Genomic DNA, 23,958 nt, shown 5'->3' with positions numbered 1-23,958 from the left:
TATATATATATACCAATTTCTAAATTGTGTTGACAGGTCATGTAAAACCAGTCATGATAAATAGTATACATGTTTTTTCCTGAATAGTTTCGTCATGTTTACTGTCTAAGGACAGCGCTAGCAAGCACTTTCTGCTTATGAGAGTGCTTGCTAGAGCTTTAAAACAAACACCAACAAACAACAGCTCTTTCGTGTTGGTGGAAGAATGCACCATGTCGACCAATCAAAAGTGATATGGCAACATGACATTTGGCTGTTTAGGAAGAGGGGGACGTTTTAGGAGTGATCGTGAGAGAGAGAGAGAGAGAGAAAGAAAGAAAGACAGCAGAAAAAGAGAGAGAGAGTGAGTTTTGAGATGTGAGAGATTTGTGACGTTCAGCATGTTTGGATTGTGTAGTTAATGTGTTGTGTTGTGTAGTTAGTGTGTAGTGTTGTAGATAGTGTTGTGTTGTGTGTCAGAACAATGAGGTGACTGCTGTCTCCGGGTAGAAAACAGGAGGAGTGATACACCTGCTGCTGTCAGACCTGCAGGTATCAGGCTGTGATGTTCTCCTTTATAGTGGACAGAAATTTTTGGGGTGGCACAAATAATTTGTGTGGCATCTTATTGAATGCAGAACAGCTGATTGTTGTGTAAATAGTTTGAAATGGTTATTAAAAAGGGGGTAAAAGGGTAAATGGCTGCAAATAACTTTGTTGTTTGCAAAACTTGTTCATATGATTTTAAAACTGACAATTTATATTTGCATTTAAAGTTATGAAATATGATTCATTAAAGATGTTTGTGGTTGTTACAGTAAAAATATAACTTTTTCTACTCGGATTTTATGTTTTTTTTGTCTGATTTTAGATCAATTGTGTTAATAGAGTATGCCAACATGAAAACATAAATGTAAATTCAGACACGTGAGGTTGTGCTGAAAAGGATGATACCAAACAAGCAAAGTAAATAGTTTTTAAAAGTAAAATGTAGAGGTCAAATCAAAAGTAGCTAAAAATGGCCAGTTATACCCCGGAAAAAATGTTACATTTTTTTTTCAAAGTAACGCAATAGTTAGTTTTCAAGTAATTAATTACTTTTAGAATCTTGTAACTAAGTTACTAACTCAGTTATTTATTTTGAAGAAGTAACTAGTAACTATAATTAATTACTTTTTCAAAGTAACTTTCCCAACAGTGACTGCCAGCAGGGTCTTCAGGCCTTAATGGTAACAGGGGCTTTAACTGGATGTATGGCAATAAAGTCATTATGGCTTCATTGAGAGGTCTGACAGAAGGCAATGATATAGGAATTGTCTGTTTGTAACTATGATCTACAGTACTTGAGTAAATTTAAAGATTTTATGAGAGTGCCAATGTCCAATTTCACTCATGTTAGAATAATGCAGGTAGGTATCCAGTTCATAAAGAAAGTTTGAACCCATTGGTGGTATTGAACTGGTTGTGCACTGGCTAACCTTGCCATAATTTTTCAGCATGCTGGTTCTTGTTTTAAATTTTAGCCCAGATTGTGGGCTAAAATTTTAACAACTTAGGTTCTTAAAGCTAAGTTGGCTTTGTTGCCTAAATTGTAACCGTGTAAAGACAAAAATATGAATACAAAATATTGACATGACACATGAAACAGCGGCACGCTACATGTATTTACGAGATATGACATAGCAAGGAATGCAAGAACTTATTAAACCGGTATACAGGTGTCAGGTTCAAGGTTTAATTGTCTAGTGTGGGTAATGAAATAATTCTAATGATATTAAATCCCAGACTTAGGTCGTATCATTAACCGTGTAATTTATTTCAACTACAATCTGTAACCACTTAGTAAGGTGATGAGATTAGAAAAGGTGAATGGCCGCAACCAGCAGGTGCAGTATAACTGCTTGCTGCTTGACAGCACTTTAACTGATAAAGAACATGCTTGATTTCATAATGGACTAATTTCACAATTAATTTACTGACTAAATGAAGCTGTTAATTGTTCTGTTACATTTCCTCTTTGAACGAACAATGCCATCGTTTTTTAGTCTTTACACATACTGCGACATGTTTTTGTGTTCTTTGTTTTTTTCCCTCTTCTTTCTGCTATTGTAGGTTATTGTTAATATGAGGTTAAACGGAGCAAAATAAAATGTTCAAATATCAAAATAGAAGTAACAAAAACTTTCAGTGGTTACACACATTCAGTAGGCTTAGTAGAAAGCTGCTAATGCTAGCAAGCCAGCACAGTTTCAGGCACAAAGATCTCTAAGCCCACTTTACCTGAGTTTGACATGGCAGCAGGAGGCCGGCTTCACTGGGATCAACTTTGCTTGCAGATGATCAAACAGGAGCTCTCTGAATCCACTGAATCAGTCCTTCAAACAGTGTTTCCAAAATGGTCTGCAATGAGGCAAGTCCAGGTCTAGCTCAGGGTTTAATGGAAACCTTACATTATTGTTCCAACGTACACTCACTTGCCTTTTTGTTAGGCACTCCTGTTCAACTCCTCAATAACACTTATCAGCCAATCACATGGAAACAACTCGATGAATTTTGGTGATGTAGACACGATGAAAACGATCTGCTGAAATTTAAGTGACTTTAAATGGGGTATGATTGTTAGTGCCAGTTGGGCTGGTCTGAGTATGTAAGAAACTTAATTTACTGGGATTTTTGCACATCATATCTAAGGTTTACTGAGAAAAAAAGTATACATCCAAAGAGGGGAAGTGAAATTGTCCTCTTGTTGCCAGAGATTTAAAGATATGAACCAAGCATTGAGCTAATAGGAACTCAAGAGTAACTTAAACAACTGTTCATTATAACCAAGCAGAAAGCAGAAGAGCATCTTTAAATGTACAACACATTGAACCATTAAGCATGGGCTATAGCAGCAGAAGAAGACACTGAGTGCCATTTTGAACCCTTGAAAATGGGAACCTGTATAAAAAAGTCCATTATTTTTAAAGGTGCAAAGTATATCCCTTTAATTAAAGCTGAAGGTCTACACTTCAATCACATACTGATGATTCAATTTACTACCACAGTGGTGGTGTAAAAATGCATAACTACAAAAACTGTATCTAGGAGATAAATCTGGCATTTTTTCAGTTCAGTGTTTTTGTACATAGTCCCTGACTAATAAAAAATAACAATAAACTAGGATGCATCCACAGTAAAATGCTGAGTATTTTCTTTATCATATTTTGTTTAGCTGACTTTCAACCAGTTTCAGAAAATACTAAATTATTCACATTTTCATGCAAAAAGAAGATTTTTTTTTCGTACTTAACAAAAACTGACTTGTACTTTTCAGAAAACATCCCAAAGCTTTTGAAAGCATCATTTGTTTTCGCCTGAACTATTGATCATTGTACTGAGTTTGAAAAAACAACACATTGTTGTAATATTGATGGTGAGGATAATTAAGCCTGAAGGAGTCGGTAAGGTTCCCATGGGTCTTTGATAGGTACCCAGAGGATCCAACTCTTGAAAGAGTACAGTCAACTGTGCATCCTTTGGCTCATAATAGGAAACAGTGATGGAGAAATACAAAACAAAGTATGTGTCATTCGTACCACTACAATGGAGAGAAATGTTTGAGGGAGGTTATGCTGCCCGCTGTCTGTTTTATGGGAAACAATTTCCCCCTATTCAGCATGACAAAAATTAATGCACTCCGAAACCCACATTGCACAAACACTGACTAAGTGGTATGTAAGAAGTGGACACAATTAAGGTAACGTCACACGAAGGGTGGAATTTCAGCTTTGAGGCAAATAAATCACTGCTAGAAATGCACCGGAGAGTCATTAATTTGAATGCTAGTCAGCAGTATGGGTCTGATTAAACAGGGGTTTGACAACAACTTCTTTAATGTCACTTTTTAAAGCAACATGAGGAAGTGTTCCAAAGAGGCCACCGAGTACCCAATTTGCAGGTGCGCTGGCAACAAAATCTACAAATTGTTTGGCAAGAAGAACGTGTTGAAAAATAAAACATATGCCAAGAATGAACAAACTATTTGCAAGCTTTTGTGTGCCAAGGCGTACACAGGAACAAAAACACACTAACTGGATGTTTACTAAGTAGTTTACAAATTGGGGGAACTAAAATATGACTCACAGTTTGTACTTCACATGTTGTCTTATAAGCAGATGTTTATAAAGCTGCCATATGTGAAAATCACTTGTATAGAACATATAATTGGATAAGATGTGCATAGCCTGGTATGATGCAAACAAAAACCTGCAATTCTGCATAATGAATGTTGTAAATGTGCCAGAAATTCTTTCACTGTATTTTCATTCTTGCTAACTTTATGTTGAGGAAGACAAATTATAACTTCCAGCCACAGTTGCTAACTGAATCTGTCATATTTAAACAGGCCTTGATGATTCTAATGATTCTTTAAATTGCAATTTTACCACTACAAGGAAGACTATGACATTTTATAGTATTTGCTTCCTTTGGTGTGGATGTTGTTTACCTCATGTTAACCATGACTGGAGATATGAGAGAAGGCCTTGTGTTAAGGTCTTTGTTATGCACCTCTGTTGTCGTTTTTGCGCTTTCTTCTGTTCTTCCCTTTCTTTTATGCCTTCCTGTCTTTGGCATTTTTTTGTGTGTGTCAGTGTTTCTTTATTTCCTTCAGTCCTTGAACCTGACACTTGTATTTCTTATTTTAAAAAGCTTTCTTTTGTTTTTATTTCCTGCCTTTGTCTTCTTCCCTCCATTTATCCACACAGTAAGTAAGCTTTATTTATTATAGCGCTTTTCAAGGGCAAATTTGACAAAGTGTCTACAGTACAGAATATGTTTGGTCAGTTAGCCAATTAGCTTTTGTGTTATCATTTTGTCAGGCTAGCTACCTACTGTGAGTGTCATTCCTTGCATCTCACACATTTTCTTCCCGAATTTTGTTTTTCCTGATTGCTTTTTGCATTATTTAGTTGGAGATTCACAAAAAACGTGATTTCTATCTCGCCTCATACAACTCTTTTTTTCTTAATAAAGTATACATCAATGTTGCATTGAGACAATTCGAATTCATGAGTAGTTGCATTAGGCTGGTGACGATGAAAAGAAAGGGGAGAATAAAACAAATCTCAGTGCAAATAAAAGCTAAAGACAGAGGTTAATACCACTTACTTGGCTTTTAACTTCCACTTGATTAGATTTGATTAAATTAAGACACAGGTAAATGCTGTTGGTTTAGCTAATTGGATTTAGTTTGAGTGATTTGGAACAGATATGGATGGTGAAGTAAATAAATGTCTTAACTTTGCAGATTATGTTCGGGTAAAGCTGAGGTTACGAAACAAGTGCAAAATCTCTTGTTTGTCCGTTTGTGGATACAACAGGATAATAGAGATTTCAAAAATGTTGACCAGTAAAGAAGTGTGAAATGGTGAATAAAAAGAACCATTTTTGAATTTGACATGGGTGCCTTGCCGAGTATACAGAGTAATAAGATACATATTCGCTATTTGAATGTATAAAGGCTCTCAATTGAAAAATATGATCATATCTGAATAGTGAATGCAGACATATTATCACCACAGGAACAATTTCTTTTCACACAAAGCATGGTTTAATGTCTTTACCGTTTTGTTACAGTGATTATTTGGTGAGAAAAAAAAACTCGGGCAATGAAAATTTGTTAGGGAATAATGTTTTTTTTTCTTTTTTCGTTGTGAATTAATATTTCATTCCCTCTCTAAGACGTGAGTCATATGAAGATGCATTTTCCTCAACCATAATTTATTACGCGAAATGTGCTGTACAAAAATTGCGACACAAAAATACAAGCATTTATTTTTTCAAACAAGTGAGACAAAAATATCAAACAACAGACTGCTTAATAGGGCACATTAAAGTGATTGCTTGGAAATGTCAAATAAATATCAAACTTTAATCTTACGAGAGACCATCAGATCCCAAACCCCTCCTGGACAAATTTCAGAAGCAGCAGCTCAAAGTGGGAGTGTGATTTTTATCCCGCCATCCATCTTTATCAGCAGTCGCAGCAGGCGAGGCAAAATCGTCATCGCCGGCCACGTGCTCCAGCTCTTTCTGGGGGACCCTGAGGCTTTCCCAGGCCTGATAGGATATGTAATCCCTCCAGTGTATTCTAGATTGGCTCAAGGGTCTTCTCCTGTTTGAGAGTTCAAAGAGTACTTCCAGATTGAGTCATCAGGTGTGAGATTCTAATAAGTCCAAACAGTTCAACTGACTCTTGCGAATGGAGATCCTTATAGTTTGTTCTATTTACTGATGCTACATACACATATGGGCACATAGGGATCCATTCTTATTTGGTTATAATGGAACAGAGATTGAGGGCTTATCTTTAAAATCTGCTTTATCAACATGACTTCAAGTCACAGCAGACCGATACACCTTTCAGGCTCAGAGTAATCTCACACCACTCTTGACCTGAAACTGTTACTTAAGAAAGAATTCCAAAAGAATATTCCAAATAAACACTATACGTCTAAAATGTAGCTAAAAAATATTGATTATAAAATGTTTATTATAAGTTCGTTTTAAGTTAAAGATCACAAATAGCTCTGTCAAACTATAAATTACCATTTAAGATTTGTACATTTATATTTTCATCATCTTTTTCTTAGCATCTCTTTCTCCTCTTATTCTTCATCTGCGTCCGACGTCAGGGTCAGAATATTCATATTTTTTTCCTAAATAGTGTTGCAGTTAGCTATTGTCAGGAGATTAGACAACTCTCATGTTGTCTAACCTGCAACTTTACATCTGACAGTCAGCCAGCTATAACAACAACAGCTGGTCGTAAGCTAGCTAGGTGTTAGCTAACATTAGGTCAGCTGGCTTTGGCCATTATGGGCTACAGAGGGTTAATATTTGTAAATGAGGCTGTGATAACAAGTTAGCTAACTAGCTAAAAACTACTAATAACTACTAATATGAAATCTACAGAACTGCAAGCAAATATTCCTTGAGATTTTTAAAATGTTCATGATCAGTTCAGTGTAAACCAATATTGGTATGGGTAGCAATATGGGTAGCATATTTAAACATGAATTGCTAACTTAAATCAGAGGTTCTAATTTTTTTTCACCAAAAATATATTTAAAACGTATTTTTATGGGAAATTGTATTGTAAGCATGTACATTGTATAGCAACTAAACAGCATCTGTAAATTATAATTATGACTAGGCAATTGGGAAGCTACTTTAAACATTTATATGCTTTTAGAACATAATCATAAATATTGCTTGAATAATATCAACAAATATGGACACATATGTTCTAACAGGACAAGCTTTCTACTCTGTCATCCCTCCTATACAGTCTGACCATGGCATAACTTGTGTGAAGCTGGAACAAAAATAGACAATTTCTGCACCAGGAATAAAGGGCCTAATTGGTACAAGAGCTAACAATCAGTGAACACCAGCCAGCAGAAAAGTGTGGCAGCTACAGAAGCATACATTTGCAGTCAGAGAGAGTATTTCTCATAAATTGCCTTTTCTATTTAAACTTCTCACTATGCTACTTTAAACAGGCTCTCCAGGGCTCAATTGTGTAATTCACCAATGTGTCCGAACATAAAAACAACACATATCTCATTTTGCAAAATGCAGGTCCACACAGGTTATTACTCTGCATTGGCCATAAAAGCTACATCTACTTGACCACCCACTCAGTGTGTCTGTGTGAAGTATACAGGTAAAATATTGATGCTCTGTAAAGCTGCTGCTGCCTAGGCCCGAGCACGCAAACTATATGCAATCAATATAGTTTAAAAACCCATGCTGCCAATCCTTATGTTTATGACCCAGAAATATTACTCCTTTAATTATGAGCAAAGCAGAAGCTAAAGGCATTCTCCTGTGCAAACACACGCACAGCTCACAGGTTGCAGCCTTTTATAATAAGTTTAATACCAGAGCTTTCACTCCTGGGTAATCAATCTGTAATTCATCATTATTTATCCAGCGCGCAAAAGACCCCAGAGGACCAGCATATGCACACAAATCTACACCTTATACATACACACACACACACCCAGACACACAAACACATATGGCAGCTCCATTGGGAACGGGCTGCCATATGCACATGCATATGAGCGTGCGTACAAAACACACTTATGGAAACCCTGGAGGTGTCTTTGCCCACTTGGAGGTATTAAGGGATTGTGGTGGAAAGGTAATTACAAGCACAGAGGCGGGGAGTGAGGGACAAACACAGGACAACACTACACTCTGAGGCCTACTGACAATACTGATAGAGAGTCATGAAGTGGACTCAAGACTTCTTTAGTCAGAATAGTTTAAGACCAGTCCCTATCAAAGTGGTAAGTGAGTCCTGAAGCATATGTAGTAGGGTCTTGACACCCAATAAAGTTTGGTTAAATAAAGCATCCATGATCCCAGTATAAAAAAGGCTGTTCCAGTGATCAATCACCAAGAGCCTCATCTGTTCCGTCAAAGTAAGACCATCCATCCATCCTTCTTGGGCTTATTTGAAGTCAGGTCATAGTGGCAGCAAACTGGCAGGGTATTCTCAGTGTCCTTTTCCACAGCAACAAACTTCCAAGAGAAAGCATCCTGAAGGAATCTTGATTAGATGCCCATACTGCCTCAGCTGTCTCCTTTGAAAGAGCAGCAACTCTACTCCAACCTCCATCCAGATGTCCAAACTCCTAACCTTATCTCCAAGTCTGAAGCCAAGTACCCTACACAGGAAACTCATATCAGTCTCTTTTATCCACAATCTTATTCTTTCAATCGCTAATCAGAGCTGATAAAGTGACTGGGAAATTGAAAGCTTTGCCTTCTGGCCATGATTCCTACACCTCGCATTACTGTTCATGCCATACCAATTTGTATGAAACCATCCCATATCTCGTGAACAACCTTCCAAACTATTTGGCCATTTCACTTGGGGCACCTACTCGTGGTACTGACTGCAGCATTATTGCAAGGAGAACAGCTTTGTATAGGCAGTTATACCACTTTATACATGAGGCCTATTTTTAGAAATTATCCAAATATCAGATAAGTAGTCGCACTTTTAGAGGGTGAGACCTACCAAAAGAAATGAATCATTCTACATTTAATTCATTAAATGTGGACTTGGATAAAAGTCCACATGTGTGAATGTGAGACTGAATGAATAGTGGAATTCTAAAGTGCTTTGAGGGTCTGGAAAAGCGCTATATAAATACAATCCATTGTTATTATTATTATTTTTATTAAAAGTTTATTTATGAATGAAATAAAGAACATTTTCCAGCTTAATCAGCTACTTTATGATGCTTTGAGCTACATTCAGAGGCCAGTTGCTATTAGTGGAAGAGTACATTTTGAAAACCTGTTACTTGCTATAAAACAAAAAAAGAAAGAATAACCAAAGTCATCATCTGCCTAAATATGATGGCAATATGGATAACAGATGGAACCTTAAATGTTCTATTGGTGACCTTGAATCTTTTTTTTTTTGTTGTGGCACAGGGTGGATAAAAACCCAAAAATTATCAGTAGAAAGTTTTTCGGATTATAGTTTAAGACGTATTTGCATGGCTGATACTGCATTTACTAATGCAATTAGGGAGGGATTTCTGAATCAGCTGCCTTGTGATGTAATCTAAGTGCCTTTCACATAGACAATTTAGAGCAAGAACCCTGCATTCACAGAAAGGGCAGATTAGTGAATGAAATCCATCTTTAGAACTCTGATCCACCGCACAGCATGCAGCAGCCACAAGTGCATGCTCAAAATAATCCACAAGAGATCAAAAAAAGGTCCACTTTAAGTACATCACAGCACGACCAAAGCATCGAAAACATTTCCGTCCCATGAATTAAATAGTCCGGGCAGACAAACTGCTGCTGCTCAGAATATTTTAAAAGGCCAAATAAAGCAGCATTAAGGGATTAGACATAGCTGTAGAGAAAGAGAGGCAGATGGAATGAACTTTAAAAATGGTTATAACTTGAATGAGCTATGCATGCAGTTAGCCATTAACTACAATGACATACTGTAATACAGCCCTCTGCTTGGCCTAATGTAATGCTATTAGTGGCTCAATCGCTCACCATTACACATCCCCTGCCATGAAAGGGTCCATTTTACTATGACATGATGCACAAAGCAGTGGGGCAAATTGTGACTTTGCACTTAAAAGATGGGTCGATGATGGTGAGGTCAGTGAGCCATTTATTTATTGGCCAAGGTCGTTCCTAATTAAAGAATGAGAAAGAAGGTGCCTGAGATGGAGAAGTTGTTTCTTTTAAAGCTGCACATCTCTTCTGCTGCTCAACAGCTATGCCAACATAACTGACAGGAACAGGCCAACTGCACAGTCTGCCACTGTCCACTGTGATTATTGATTCCCTTAGGGTCCCTGCGTCTGTCTCATGACTCCCTCTGAACAATCCCAATCCTTCCCCCTCCCTTTACTCAGCTGGGAGTCATTGTGTACATCACTGGCTGTTCCTACTGCAGTCTGCAAATTTCATCTGGTTTCCATGTCTTTGTTAGTCAGGAGTGTTGTTGTGAAGCTCTCATATTAAAAGTTAAATTACAATAAACAAATATCTGTATATGAATGTGCATAATCTAATGGAAAGGATTGTTACATTTCTTTAGTCCGAAATGTAAATACTTATGTATAATTGTCTATTTTAGTTGCATACATAGACATTTCACTTTAGATTTATTTATTTCTGATAAATCACCAGTTCACAACAAGTTCTCTCAATGCAGTTTAATGTGCTATTGTAAGTCAACTTAAATACCCTTGTAACAGCAAGCAAAAGAAGTGAGAACCCCGATGACCCAATGGTTCACTATAGTATGAGTAAGTAAGTAAGTAAGTAAAATTTATTTATATAGCGCTTTTCACAGATAAAAATCACAAAGTGCTTTACAACACAGGAAATGGTAATATAAAAACAATATAACAGTAAATAAAACAATGTAAAACAATAAAACTATAAAAACAGCATAAGAAGAAATTAATCAAATGCTTTTCTAAATAAAAATGTCTTCAGCTGTTTCTTAAAAGAATCAATGGAGTGCAATGGAATGCAGTGAAGAGACAGAGGGAGAGAATTCCACAGCCGTGGTGCCACAGTCTGAAAGGCCCGATCACCACGAGTTTTAAAACGAGTGCGCGGTACCACCAGCAGTCTCTGATCTAATAACCTTAAAGTAGTTGGCAACAAAACAAGAGTTCCTTCTTACAGGAAGGAAGACAGTCACCAGATGCAATGTCAGACTCATTAGGTACTGCCCAACAATGATTGTTCTTCGATCTTCCCACCTTTTTATAAATTGTTATTATTTTAAGGGGAGGGGTGTTACGCCCCCTGGCCTCATGTGGGCCCGCCTTCCTGATGGAAATTCGAACCTTTGTTTTGATGCCTGTGAGATGACTAGATGATTAGTGTTCTGTTAGTGTTATTGTGTTATTTGAATATATGAGTTTTTTTGTTTAAATTACCCCATTGCCTAATGAGTCGTTTCACTAACGGTTTTCAGTTGTGGTAATAAACCTTTTGTTTTTCTTTTTATCTAACCCTCCTGTCTCTGGGCCCTCCCGTCACCTAGCAGAGCCAGGGTGTAACAAAATATCAGTAGGAGAGAGAAGCAGCAACAAGGCCCATACTACATAACAGAGTAGACCTCATTAACAACTCTGAGCATGAAAGTATGAGTTGGGATAGAGGTGGGTTGCAAAGAAGCTTGCAGTTTGTAGCAAATACAGGGACATTATGTGGGCTTGCACTGAGCTGATCTCAATGATCTAATGAAATTGCAGTTGAGCTTGGGTCTGTGGTCTGCCAGATTAGCACGTTGCTAGGCTAAATGCAAATTTAGCATTGCTAAATTTGAATTTTGAATGCTAGTTTAACTTAAGCGTGTCACTTTAATGTTTTTCTTTTCATTGTCAGTCTTCATAAGGTGCTTTTATACATGAATTCTAGAGAATCTGTTAGCGACATTATACAAAGTTGCCTTTTCTCACACATGGCAGGAGAAAGGCAGATGTGTTTTCCACAAATAGAAATACTCCTCTTGGCTTATGCCAGGGTACTGCCTGGATAGAACTTGCAAGAGGCATGACACGTAATGACCATGACCACTTGCTTCTGCATATAATTACCTGCACTATTTTTACAAGAAGGCAATCAGATATCACATACCTGACTAAGCTGAACGTTTGCATTTAACATGCACCTTCTTTAGGTCTAGAAACATTTAAGACTGCAGTGCATGTGTGGAAGTGGCTCCTAGAAAGGACTATTTAGGTATTACATAGTTATTGCATAGGCAGGTATTTGTATGTGTCAGTAATACCAGCGCAGCCCTTTCCAGTTTGTAGTGTGAAGTGGTTCAAAGGAAAGCAATAGCCTGCTTCAATTTTCTATTTGCAATCTGCGTTTTTAAAGCCATACTTCATTTAAGATTGTTGTTTGTGACAAACAACAATCTTAAATTGTTTAACAGATATTTATGTGTGGTTGTTAAGAGATTTCATTAAATACAGTTATTAGAAACATATATTTATCTATCTGTTAATACATGTATATTTTTTTCTATTAAAGCAGAGAACATGGACAGTAACATTTTCTTTAGCAATTAATTGAATAACAAAATCTGCTGCAATCAGCTGTAAAATACAAAAGACGTCATAATTAATACAAATACATTGTAATATAAGTCAATCCTGCACGCTGACGTTGACATAGAGAGGGTGTATTATTCACTGACTCAAAATAGTGAAAGATACGCACTACTTGCCCCTGTTTGACTGGAGTTGATACACATTTCTAGCACTGTTTCCATTCATTACTGTGGGTACATCAGAAGGAAACGCAATAAATACAATATTCAGTGACTTTGTTGGTTTTCCTTTCTTTCGTGGGACTAATTGATGCTAACACAAATAATCCAAATGGAAAATTTTATATCACAACACCTTTTTTCTGATAAAACTATGGAAGCTGCTTGGTCTGCAGCAAGAATCATCACCATGTGTCACCAATTCTTTCATCTCTAGTTTGTTTCCAGTTGCGTTGAAAATGAACTTTCCCTATTTTTTTTTGTTTTCTATACAGTATTTATTTTATTGAAATGCACATGCATGATTTCACATCCTCTCACTTACTTAATGAACCTTCATCCTTGAAATGTCCTGCTATTTTATTGAGATGCAAACCCAGTGTGAGAGCATTTACACTAGGCAGCCCACCCAAAACAGAGAGCTGTATTTTTAGAAAAGTTTTCAGAGGTGCTATCGATCATTCACCCAATTCCCAGCAGAATGATTATTACAGGTGACTTTCTTGCTCTGTTCTGACAATCCTGCTCAGTCAAAAGAGATGAATTTTATACATGCAGGATGCTCTATGGATTCTACACAAGTCAGAAATAACTCATATAGATATGGACTCTGGAGTGTGATGTACGTGATTGACTCATTGATGCCAACCACAGTTACTGACACTGTTTGTCACAGGGCAAAAAAAAGAAGAAGAGTCATTACTAATAATTCCACAGAATAGTAAAATATCTAAAAATGTCTGTCAGTTGCTTATTAGTGGTTTAGATTTTCTTTCTTCTGTTTGAGGAAATGGATATTATGCATTCAGTGACACGTGTTTTTATTGTTTCTATTATGTGTTGGATGGCGTTCTGGGGGTTGTTTTTGGTGGTCTGAATGGTCTCCATTTTCTGTTGTTGTTGAATTTGACTGCTCCAGTTTCATGACAGACTTGTAATGGTTTCAATTAGGAGGCTCAGTAGGTTTTCTGATGATATTGCCATTAAGCTTCCAATAAAGCTATTAAAAATATACACAGTTTTGTCCCAGATATTTCTCCTCGGTAAGGACGGTGAGAATTCTTCACACAAGATGGTCACATTTCTTTCATCCATTCATCCATTTGCTTCCGCTTATCCTTTTCAGGGTCGCGGGGGGCGCTGGAGCCTATCCCAGCTGTCATGGGCGAGAGGCGGGGTACACCCTGGACAGGTCGCCAGTTTGTCGCAGGGCTAACACACAGAGACAGACAACCATTTGCACTCACATTCACTCCCGCATTCATACCTATGGGCAAATTTAGACTAATCAAATAACTTATCCCCACAAACTGCATGTTTTTGGACAGTGGGAGGGAGCCAGAGTGCCCGGAGGGAACTCACATTTCTTCTGCAAAAAAATAGAACAGAAATCCATATTGTCTATACCTGACATATAGTCTTTGTATACCACAAAAAGTGCTTTGGTGAACTGTGGAACATGCTTGTTGTTGTGTAAAAAATGGAAATGTTTACAAATGGTTTGTTTGTTTGTTTTTTTATGATAAGGATAAAAATGAGAGCGGCTGGTGTGCAGACCCCCTCCATTTCTATCGCTATCATCCATCAGCCTTGGGATGAAGACTTTCAGGAGATGCATCATTGTCTGCCAGCTGTTGTCAACAAGCCTCCCTCCTCCACCCTCTGTCTTTTGAAAATCTATTTCTTGACTTTTTCCACATCTCAGGACTGTACTGTGCATTCTCTCTGTCTATTAAATGTAAGTATTAAGTGTTTTGCATGACCATAACATCATAATCCTTAAAATTACACCGACAAGAGCTTATGTGTCCTTAAAACCTCTTTCAGATGGCTCGTTTGACCATTTCACATTGTAAAAGAATATAAAGGCATACATATTGTATATTTTGTTAAAACAGTAAAAGATAAGTCACATGTTGATGCAGCTAATGAGGCCAATCAAACACATCTGTTTAAAAAGTACAAATTATGAGTGAGGACCAAAATGAAAGCATTAAAATGTACTTGGTACAGTGTGACACTACAGCTTTATTAACATGATATTAACTAGCACAATAGTGTTGTAGATTAGCCTTTGTCTACCATGAAAATAAGGTGACATTAGCTTAGCGTGGCTTACACCCACCGTTTACCTCTTTGTGACCAGTTTCACACTAGAAGTTTTCGCCAGCCTCATGACCTGTGTGACTGACATTCCAAGAAAAAAAAAGGTAATTTAACAAACTAATATTCAATATAATTATTATGTGTCGTCATCCTAATACAGTTGTAGTACTAGTTTAAACTAACAACTAAATATGAAAACTTTGCCATAGGTCTTAAGTAATTTGTGTTTTTCAGGCCGTCCACACAGTCTCCTTGCTGGCATCTGCATCAGACCTCCCAGTGATGACATCAGAAACACTCATTTGTTGAGTCAGTTGTTATCCAACGCTGTATCAACAACAACTACTTGGCAGTATCAGTACTTGCCAGATTAAACACGAGTCAAATTAAGCATATCAACAAATGACTAATTAATTTTTTTTTGTTTTGTTTGTTGCATGTGTGTGTGTGCAAAAAAAAACAACAGATTTTTAAGTCAAGGTTTTCAAGTCAGGTCAGTATAAGCATCTGTAAATATAGCGCTATTCTTGGATGGTTATATATAAAATACCCCTAACATGTGTACACATGTACATATTCCTCGTGTCGTGGCTTTAGAAAAGTTCTGTAGGGAGAATGACCAGAGCGACTGACACTCAGAGATCACAATTCAACTAAAGGACAAACAAAGTATAAATACTATAAATTAGTGGTTATTATTAAGGTCTGTTGCAACACAACTGAACATGAGGATAAAAGACCTCCACTTCAAAAGCGGACATACAAAAAAAAAGATGAAACACTTGTGGGTTCCCATATAAGCAGAAAATATAGAACTTATGAAGGTGCCAATGTTGCCTTTTATTTTCTTATTTAGAGTGTGGCTAATAGCTTGAAATGTGCCTCGAAGGATGTGGGAAATGAGCCTGCGCTGTGTTTGGTTTAGCACATAGTGGATTTTGAAAGCAGCAAACTAAATTTAGACAGGTTGAATTTGACACAGCCAGACGTGAGTGCGCATGCGCTAACAGACACAGTCATTAGGCTTTCAACAAACATCATCTGGGTGGAATGATGAGTCTTTAGTGGTGCATTTGTTTCCTTCACATTACTGAGGAGAGGAAGGTGGGGGTGGACGGATAGAGGGGGAGTGCTGCTGGTTGTGGTGGCGGAAGGGGGGCTGCTATTGATATGCTCCATGCAGTGCCAACACCTGACTAATTTCATGCAGCCATTCAAATGACTGCCTCCTTTGGCTCGTCTGTGCTTCCTGCCGACTCCCCGCTGAGCATACTCACAGAGGAACAGGTCAATGCAAATGAGATACAGACCTTTTAAAAGGGACAGTTGGCTCTAAATCAAGAGACAAGTATGCCATATGATAGCCATGCTTAATTGAGTATTATATATTAGGGTGGCAAAATAAGGAATAAATAATCTTTCAACTGTGTGATAATACACTGTCACACACATAATACAGATTATTGGAAATTATTCTTTTAATTGAATCGCTTGTACACAGGTTTGTTTGTTTGTTTTTTGCCAAAGGTACAACCTGATAATAGGTGAAGACATGCAAAACTGGTACAGTCAAAGAGGTGGATCCTAGCAATGTTAAAAGACATATGTTGTTAAATAAAATTGCGTTACTAATTATATTTATTGCTATATATGTTGGTGATGAAGCTATTTAGCTATTACATGGAGAGCCATTTGAACTGCTATTTGTGTGGAATCTATTCTGCCTCCCATATTGTCACATACCAGTGTTAAGCCTCAGTGACACAGGCGTATAGACTGGTTTGGAGCCCCTGGCAAAATGGGTATTCCTCAACCAGCTGGTGAGTAGCAGCTGAAGATTGCTAGGAGTCACTGTGAAATCTGTTGTTAAAGCCAAGAACAGGTCAGTGACCAGCTGGCAGCTAGTATTCCTCATGGCTTTGGCGAATGGCAGCTGGATGTTACTGGCTGTGAAACTGGTTGTAGAGGTGTTGCACTAAAAGGTCTTTGCAATTGCTTTGGTTGCTAGCAGACTGCTACAGTCATCTATAGCTTGCATGGAGGAGTTATGTAACAAAGAAACTGAGGATATTTGCATTTAATTTCTCTATTTCTTGTTTGCATTGTGCCAAACAAGTTTCAAAACCACTCAATGTTTAGCTGTTCGCAAACAAGTCGATATCTTAATGCAAAATGCAAGAAAATGAGGCAATCTGCTAATGACCAAAGCAAACAAGAAGGTTTTCAGTGCAGCACTGTCTTTGCGACAAAGTTCAATGCCAGCAAAAACTTTCCAACCAGTTTGGAGAGACATAGATTTCCTTTCTGACTGGTGGTTAGCAGATGGTTTCCCAGTGACCTCTGGGCCTGTGTGACTGAGGCCTAACTCCGAAGCTTCAGCTTCAGTGGTCACTGTATGAGACCAGTAACCATGGTAAACAGTGAAATTAGTAACCACACAGTCCCAGAAAAGGGAAATGAATAAACAGGTATAATCTAGCAAAACAGTATAATGTAGCAGTACCCTGCAGGTCAGAAAATGACATTAAAAGAGTATTAGCTGGATTGGAAAATTAGGCAAAGAGATGACCCTTGAATTCAAATTTGAAGAGAAGGGGTTCCTGACTAAATGTATTTGACAAGTTGGGATCAAGAATCTGTTGGGTGAGCATCCTGAGAGACTTTCTGATGAGGCAGACCCCCTTAGGCAAAGAAGATAAACAAAGAGCTACATTCATTAGGAGCAAACAGACTAGAGTTATAAAACTGAGCTGAGCAAAATGGCTAAGAATGGATGGAAAAACAGAGCTATTAAGGTAGAAAGTAGGTGTGTCAGTAGTTTAGGATTGGGAAGGAAGTGGCACATTTACATTGAAGACTACAGAAAGGAAGGAAGGAAGGAAGGAAGGAAGGAAGGAAGGAAGAAAGAAAGAAAGAAAGAAAGAAAGAAAGAAAGAAAGAAAGAAAGAGAAAGAAAGAAAGAAAGAAACAGAACTTTTGGTATATATTATAACTTGACAAGTTTTTAATGGTCACATTAGAGAACTAAGTAAATATAGTCTTTGGCTGAGCTTGACTATATTGCCTAGCCACAGTCCCCCAGATTCCACTACCAGCCCACATCAAACGTTACCCTTCTGCACACCCACTTGGCAAAGCTCATATAAGCCATGCTGGTTAGGCCAAAGTTACTGGGCATCTGTAAGCTACTTTGCAACCCACATCCATCACATCTCCTCCATTTCATGCTGTATCTAACTTCATAAACTACACTACTACTATCTTCTTATTTACCATTCAAGTAGACTTACTGAATTGAAAAAAAAGCGTCAAGATTAAAAATCATCCGCTTGTGACGAAGACTACTCATTATGATAGTGAAATATTTTGTGTGCGTATAATTGCACTGATTGAATAAAATGCTACAACATCAAACAAGAACACGTTTCAATTAATGCTGGTGTCTGAGAATCGAATTAAAAAGTAATTTATTTAATAAAAAATGTGGTCTATTTGCATGAGTTAAGCAGATGATATCAGATGCATGAAAATAAAAGCTGGACTTAGAGAGAGCCCCCTTTCCCCCTTTTCTTTAAACTAAACTGTTTGTTATGCAGGGTGATACCCACATGGAAAAGGGAACAAAACTGTCGTTATTATTTTTATGCATTTCCTAACCACAGCTTGACCAGTGTGTCCTCGGGGTAAATACAACTGGATAAAAGCATGCAGAATATAGCAGTAATTGAGCTGTGTGGGATTTAGCTGTCAAGTAGTTAATGTACCCATGAAATAAATTGGATTAGCACGTTAACAATGCCTCTTCCTGATGTTTAAAACAGTGTAGACTGCTCTGAGGAAAACTAAGCTGAAAACAACATAGTGGACATATAAAGTTAGGCCTTCAAGTGAATAAGTTAAACTGGACAAACTTTACAGGCTGGCTACCTCAAAGTTCAACCCACATTTACTAGTTAGCAGTAACCACAAATTATAGCTATGATCAATTAATAATATGGCATATTATAGCAAAATAACTACATTTATCAAAAAACAATCGTTTAAGGCCAGACATTTCTGAACCAAATGTCATGTCAATTCATCCAATAGTCTAGACATCCAAAATGACAAACGTCAACAAGATAAGTAGTACCGATCCATGTAGCAGATGTGCAATGAAAATGACTGGATAATTAGATGAAAAACACTTTGATGTGCATGTTTGTTGATAGCACATTCTTTCTTTGAGTAATCCTTCAAACTGACAAGCAAGGACATAACTTCCTTGGCAGAGGTAAGAAAACCAGGGCATCACAGTAACTGTCCAAATAGGAAGCGCTAATTCACAAACAGACAAAACAGATTAAAAACTAAAAGGCAGATATACGAAGCATACTGAAGCATAAATCTCCAATAAGTGAGCTGCCGACATTTTCTTATTGGCTTCTATGCAAACAGAGGGCTTTTTGCAGCCAGACGAGTTGCCCCCTGTTGGCAATTAGAAAAAATGCAGGTTTAACACACATGGTGGTAATTGTCAAAATGCTTTCTTTATTTGCCTTTACTTGTTTAATATATATATAATAGTATTTATATGGCACCTTCTGTGCTTCAGACTACAAAAATATTTTCCCATATGTCCATACAGAGCTTTGTTTTGAGCACTTTAGGCAATTTATTTACCTTGTATCCAAATTTAGAATCTCCAGTTAACCTAACACGAGCACACGGGCATGCGAACGGCATATTTATTCAAACTAATCGCTGTTTGGGGCCACCACTTTGTGCTTAGCAAAGCACCAGGTAGCCATAAATATGTAATTTTAGGGGATTTTCTAGTGGAAAAATTCTTTTAGTTCAGCAAACAGAAGTCAGTCCATTTATGAATCTAGGGGCTAATCTATGTTGAAGTGCTGAATTATTGAAATATTGTCCTACTCAAATGTTGCCTTATTTTCTTAAATCAAAGTAGTTAACATTCAGTAATTTAGTTGTAAATGATAGGATTAAAAAAAAAGTTAATTCATATTTTCTCACTTGACATTTTCAACATTTTGGAGACATGTAATCTCTCTCTGAGGCTGAATTATGCTCTTTCAGAAAACTCACTCAATTAGTTCAGTGATGCAGACATGTTTGAAGTACCGTTACTGCAGGACTGAGGTTGAGTTTTATTACTGGCTGCTGGACGTGTCGTGGTGTGAAGCAAAATTCTGGCTTTGGATTTCCTGTCTCTACGTGCAAGTACATGTAAAACATTAAGTATACAGTATAAAGATCATAGATCATTGTGCGTCTTGCATTTTCCTTCTCTGTGGATGATGTTTAACTATAAAGAATATTTTAAAAGTGTTCCATTAGCAAAAAGCAATCCAAACAAAATATGATTTCCTTATTACATCATTGCACTTTGGATTTAAAAGTTTAGGTGCTTCTCCAGAAAAATCTCCAAAAATGACCAACATTTCAATTGCAGTAAGGTTAAGAGAAAACTGCTCTTATTTAGACAAAGAAGAATCCGTTCACTTTTAAACCCAATTCAAACATAATTACCCGAGGGAAGTGAGTTGATTTGACCTGCTGCCCTTCTGAATAAACATCCTCGCTGCAAATCGCGTCATTGTGAACATTAAGATCGAAGGTTTCACTTACTCATCTTGTCCTCTTTTCCGACGGGAGAATACATCATCAGCGAAGTGCATGGGGTACAAAGACAGCTGGCTCCTCAGATTAATTTCACCATCTCCTTTTTCTCTCCTCTGTGGAAAAATAATTCATTTACTTGATATTCAATGCAGGTGAATCACTCCCACTTTTTGAGAACTCTCGCAAACAATCTTGCGTTCCCGTATAGACACACACGAGTGGGCACAACTACACAGTGTCAGGGACAATCACTTTGACCAGGCACAGGGCCAAGGGCTGTGTAAGAACTGTAATTTCATCCCATTGCTTAGCTGGGTCACCTTATGCTTGACCTAACTATTGGTTTGTGTGTACAAGGGTATGAGTGTGTGCATTAGTCACTCAGGTAAGACTGTATCTATGGTGTGTTGCATAGAACATAAATAACCTCTTAGTGGCTGAGCTTGTTAGAAACCATCCTGCTTTCACTGTAATATGTACAGTTACAGCAGATATTTGTCATTCTGCCTTCCTCTTTCCTCCGTGAAAGAAGAGTTTCAATCAGTCATAACCGAACAAGAAATGTAAGTGGTCATCATTTGGCTCACTCACTGTGGCTACAGCAATGCTCACATGTCCACTCTTGCACGATTTTGTGCATTCCAAGCAGTAACCTTAAAAATGAAGCTAATGACGTAGCAACCAAAACCTGCAGTTCCTCAAACTGCCACTTGAGGCTGCCAAAAAGTAAAAATTATATCTAAAAATGATTTATTATATATATTGTATTATAGTTTGTTAAGGTTAAAAGGTTGCATTTTTAGGAGGATGTTTTTTTTGAAAATTTAAATTAAGTTTCAGTCATGTGAAAAACTAAGTAAACCCTTACTACTTACAAGGCAATAAAGAGGGTAAGCAGCATCCACGTGCTGCTAATCCAATGCACCTGATTAACTGATTATTACGGAAGCGTAGAGCTGCCACCCAGGCAAAATAAGAATAGAAGTATGTCACGTTTGAAAAACATAATATCACTTTATTACAATATACATAATTATCACGTTCGTACAATGTAAATATTATATTGGACAAACGTGATAGTATATTGTACAAACATGAAAAGTATCTTGTTAGAACAACATTTTTCATGTTATAACGTGATATACTTCTATTTTTATCTTGCCTGGGTGGCAGCTGTACGCTTCCGTAGATTATCACCAAATGTGAGGTCTTTTAAAAAAGCAGAAGTTGCTTTTTTTGCTACATGGCCTTAGTTAGCATGTTAAATTTCATGATTGTACCATTTAAAAAAAGGCTTGTTCAGAAGCCTTGTCTTTATTGAAAGAACATGTCACCAGAGCTTAGGTTTGCAAAAGCTGCATCTGAACAAACATCCAACTACAGCCCTCTAACTAAGATGAGCAGTGAGATTTAATTTACTAACCACAAATCTGGGCATAAGTAATCCGTATAAAAAGTTCCATGCACAAATGCATGATTTTGCTATGTTTTCTTAACTGAATTCATTCATACTTAAGAACAAATGTGGCCGTGCAAATGCCAAGAGACACGGCCACATTTGTTCCTGAGGATCTGGCAGTCTTAGAAAATTAAAAAACAAGTCTTTAAAATGATTATAACTACTACTACAACTACTAATTTATTATTATTATCATTATTGAATATTATTATTTCCTTCACAGTTTTCCAAAATAACCCACAAAATGCTCTGAATTACAATTTAATGAAAAAGAATTTTTAACTGTAAATTTGAGAGAAAAAAGGGAAAGGTGTGAACCTTTTAATTTAAACCCAATGCAGTATTCCTTATCTCATCTTACCTTAAATGATTTTATCTTTCATTCAAAGTTCCTTCTGTTATTGCTCGATGTTGTCAATTACGGTTTATTTTCTTGGCAGTAGCCCACATCTGCTGGAAAATCTGGAATTTTTATAAATCTCCTTATTCATTGCAGTGAGTTTCTCATCTCAAACTAGCTGATCATATGCTCATTTTCCTTCACCAGTTTTCTTCTTTTTCTTGTAGTCTGTTCATCTTTACTCATATCAACTTTGATTCCAAACTTATTTTTGCTTACCTTTTAAAAATAAAAAAGGTCAACGCATTTCTAGCTTTGGAAGTCAGATACTATCATTTAGGTTTTTAGCATGAGCCTGCTGATTTACAATGGTCTGTTTTACTAACATACACATGGTGCTAAGAACAAAATTAGCCAACGTCATTAGCCACATCATAAACCTGACAGTGAAGTTGCATGCAAACTCGTTTTTTTGCACAGAGTAAGAAAGTTTCCACATAGATATTAGTAAATGAAGACCAATGTCCTTCAGACAGAGAACAAAGTGGAGATGTTTGGCCATAATTCACAGAACCGCATTTGGGAAAAATCAAAGAGCATATAAGCACAAACTCTTACCAACTATCAAGCACAGTGGTGAAGGGGTAATGACTTGGGCTTGTTTTCCAGCTTGCAGTCATTTAGTTGACCAATAACTCCAAAGCATCCAAGAGTCAAATGTGAGGCCATCCATCCAACACTGGTTAATTCAACAGCACAGCAACAAATCTCCAACAGAATTGCTGAAAAAAAGTCCATACCAAGTAAAATGCTATAGTGTGATTTTAAGAGAGTCGCACATGCAAATGCTTACAAAACCTCAATAAACTGAAGCAATGTTGTAAAGAAGAGTGGGCCAAAGGTCTGCCACAATGATGTGAGAAACTGCTAGTCATATAGAAAACAATTACTTAGAATTTATTGATGGTAAAGGTGGTTCTACAAGCCACTGAATCATGAGGTAGACTTAGTTTTTCACTGGACTGTGAGCAGTCCCTTGCTCTCTTGCTCTTTCTCTTTGGATTATTTATCACCCACTGGACTTGCTTTGTTTAATAAAGCACGCTTTTAGCTTTGCAATCACTTTCTCCCAATGCACTCCTCTAGTTTCATGCTCTCATTGGCAGTAGTTCCCTTTCCTCCACCATATTTAATGTTTATTAAGCACTATTTCAGAAATCACTTACAAAGATATTTTCTTTTATAGAAATGACATATGATTGTCTGATTTTTGTATCTGTATGTAAAGGAATTAGTTCATCATTTTCCTGTCTGCTCTTCAGAGACATAATGGACTAAAATGGCTTTTGTAGACACAATGGTTCCATTTAAGAAACATTCCCAAAGCATTTAGAAAATGCTTTCAAAGCACCTGCAGCTGCATTGAAATAGCATTTGCCAACTATATCATAAAAGTATGAGGACATTGCATTGTGACCCATTTGAATTCTCAGCAGGGAAGAAAGATCTGAATTTAAAAGGCATTTTCTAAATTGACACATTCAGCACACCACCTTTTTTAGATGACCACTTTATAGGAACACACAAACAAAGAAACGCATTTGTGCCATC

The sequence above is a fragment of the Pundamilia nyererei genome, unplaced genomic scaffold, assembly GCF_000239375.1.
Source record: "Pundamilia nyererei isolate P.nyererei 1_Seehausen unplaced genomic scaffold, PunNye1.0 scaffold00040, whole genome shotgun sequence".
NCBI classification, from domain to species: domain Eukaryota; kingdom Metazoa; phylum Chordata; class Actinopteri; order Cichliformes; family Cichlidae; genus Pundamilia; species Pundamilia nyererei.
This window is presented reverse-complemented; position numbering follows the sequence as displayed.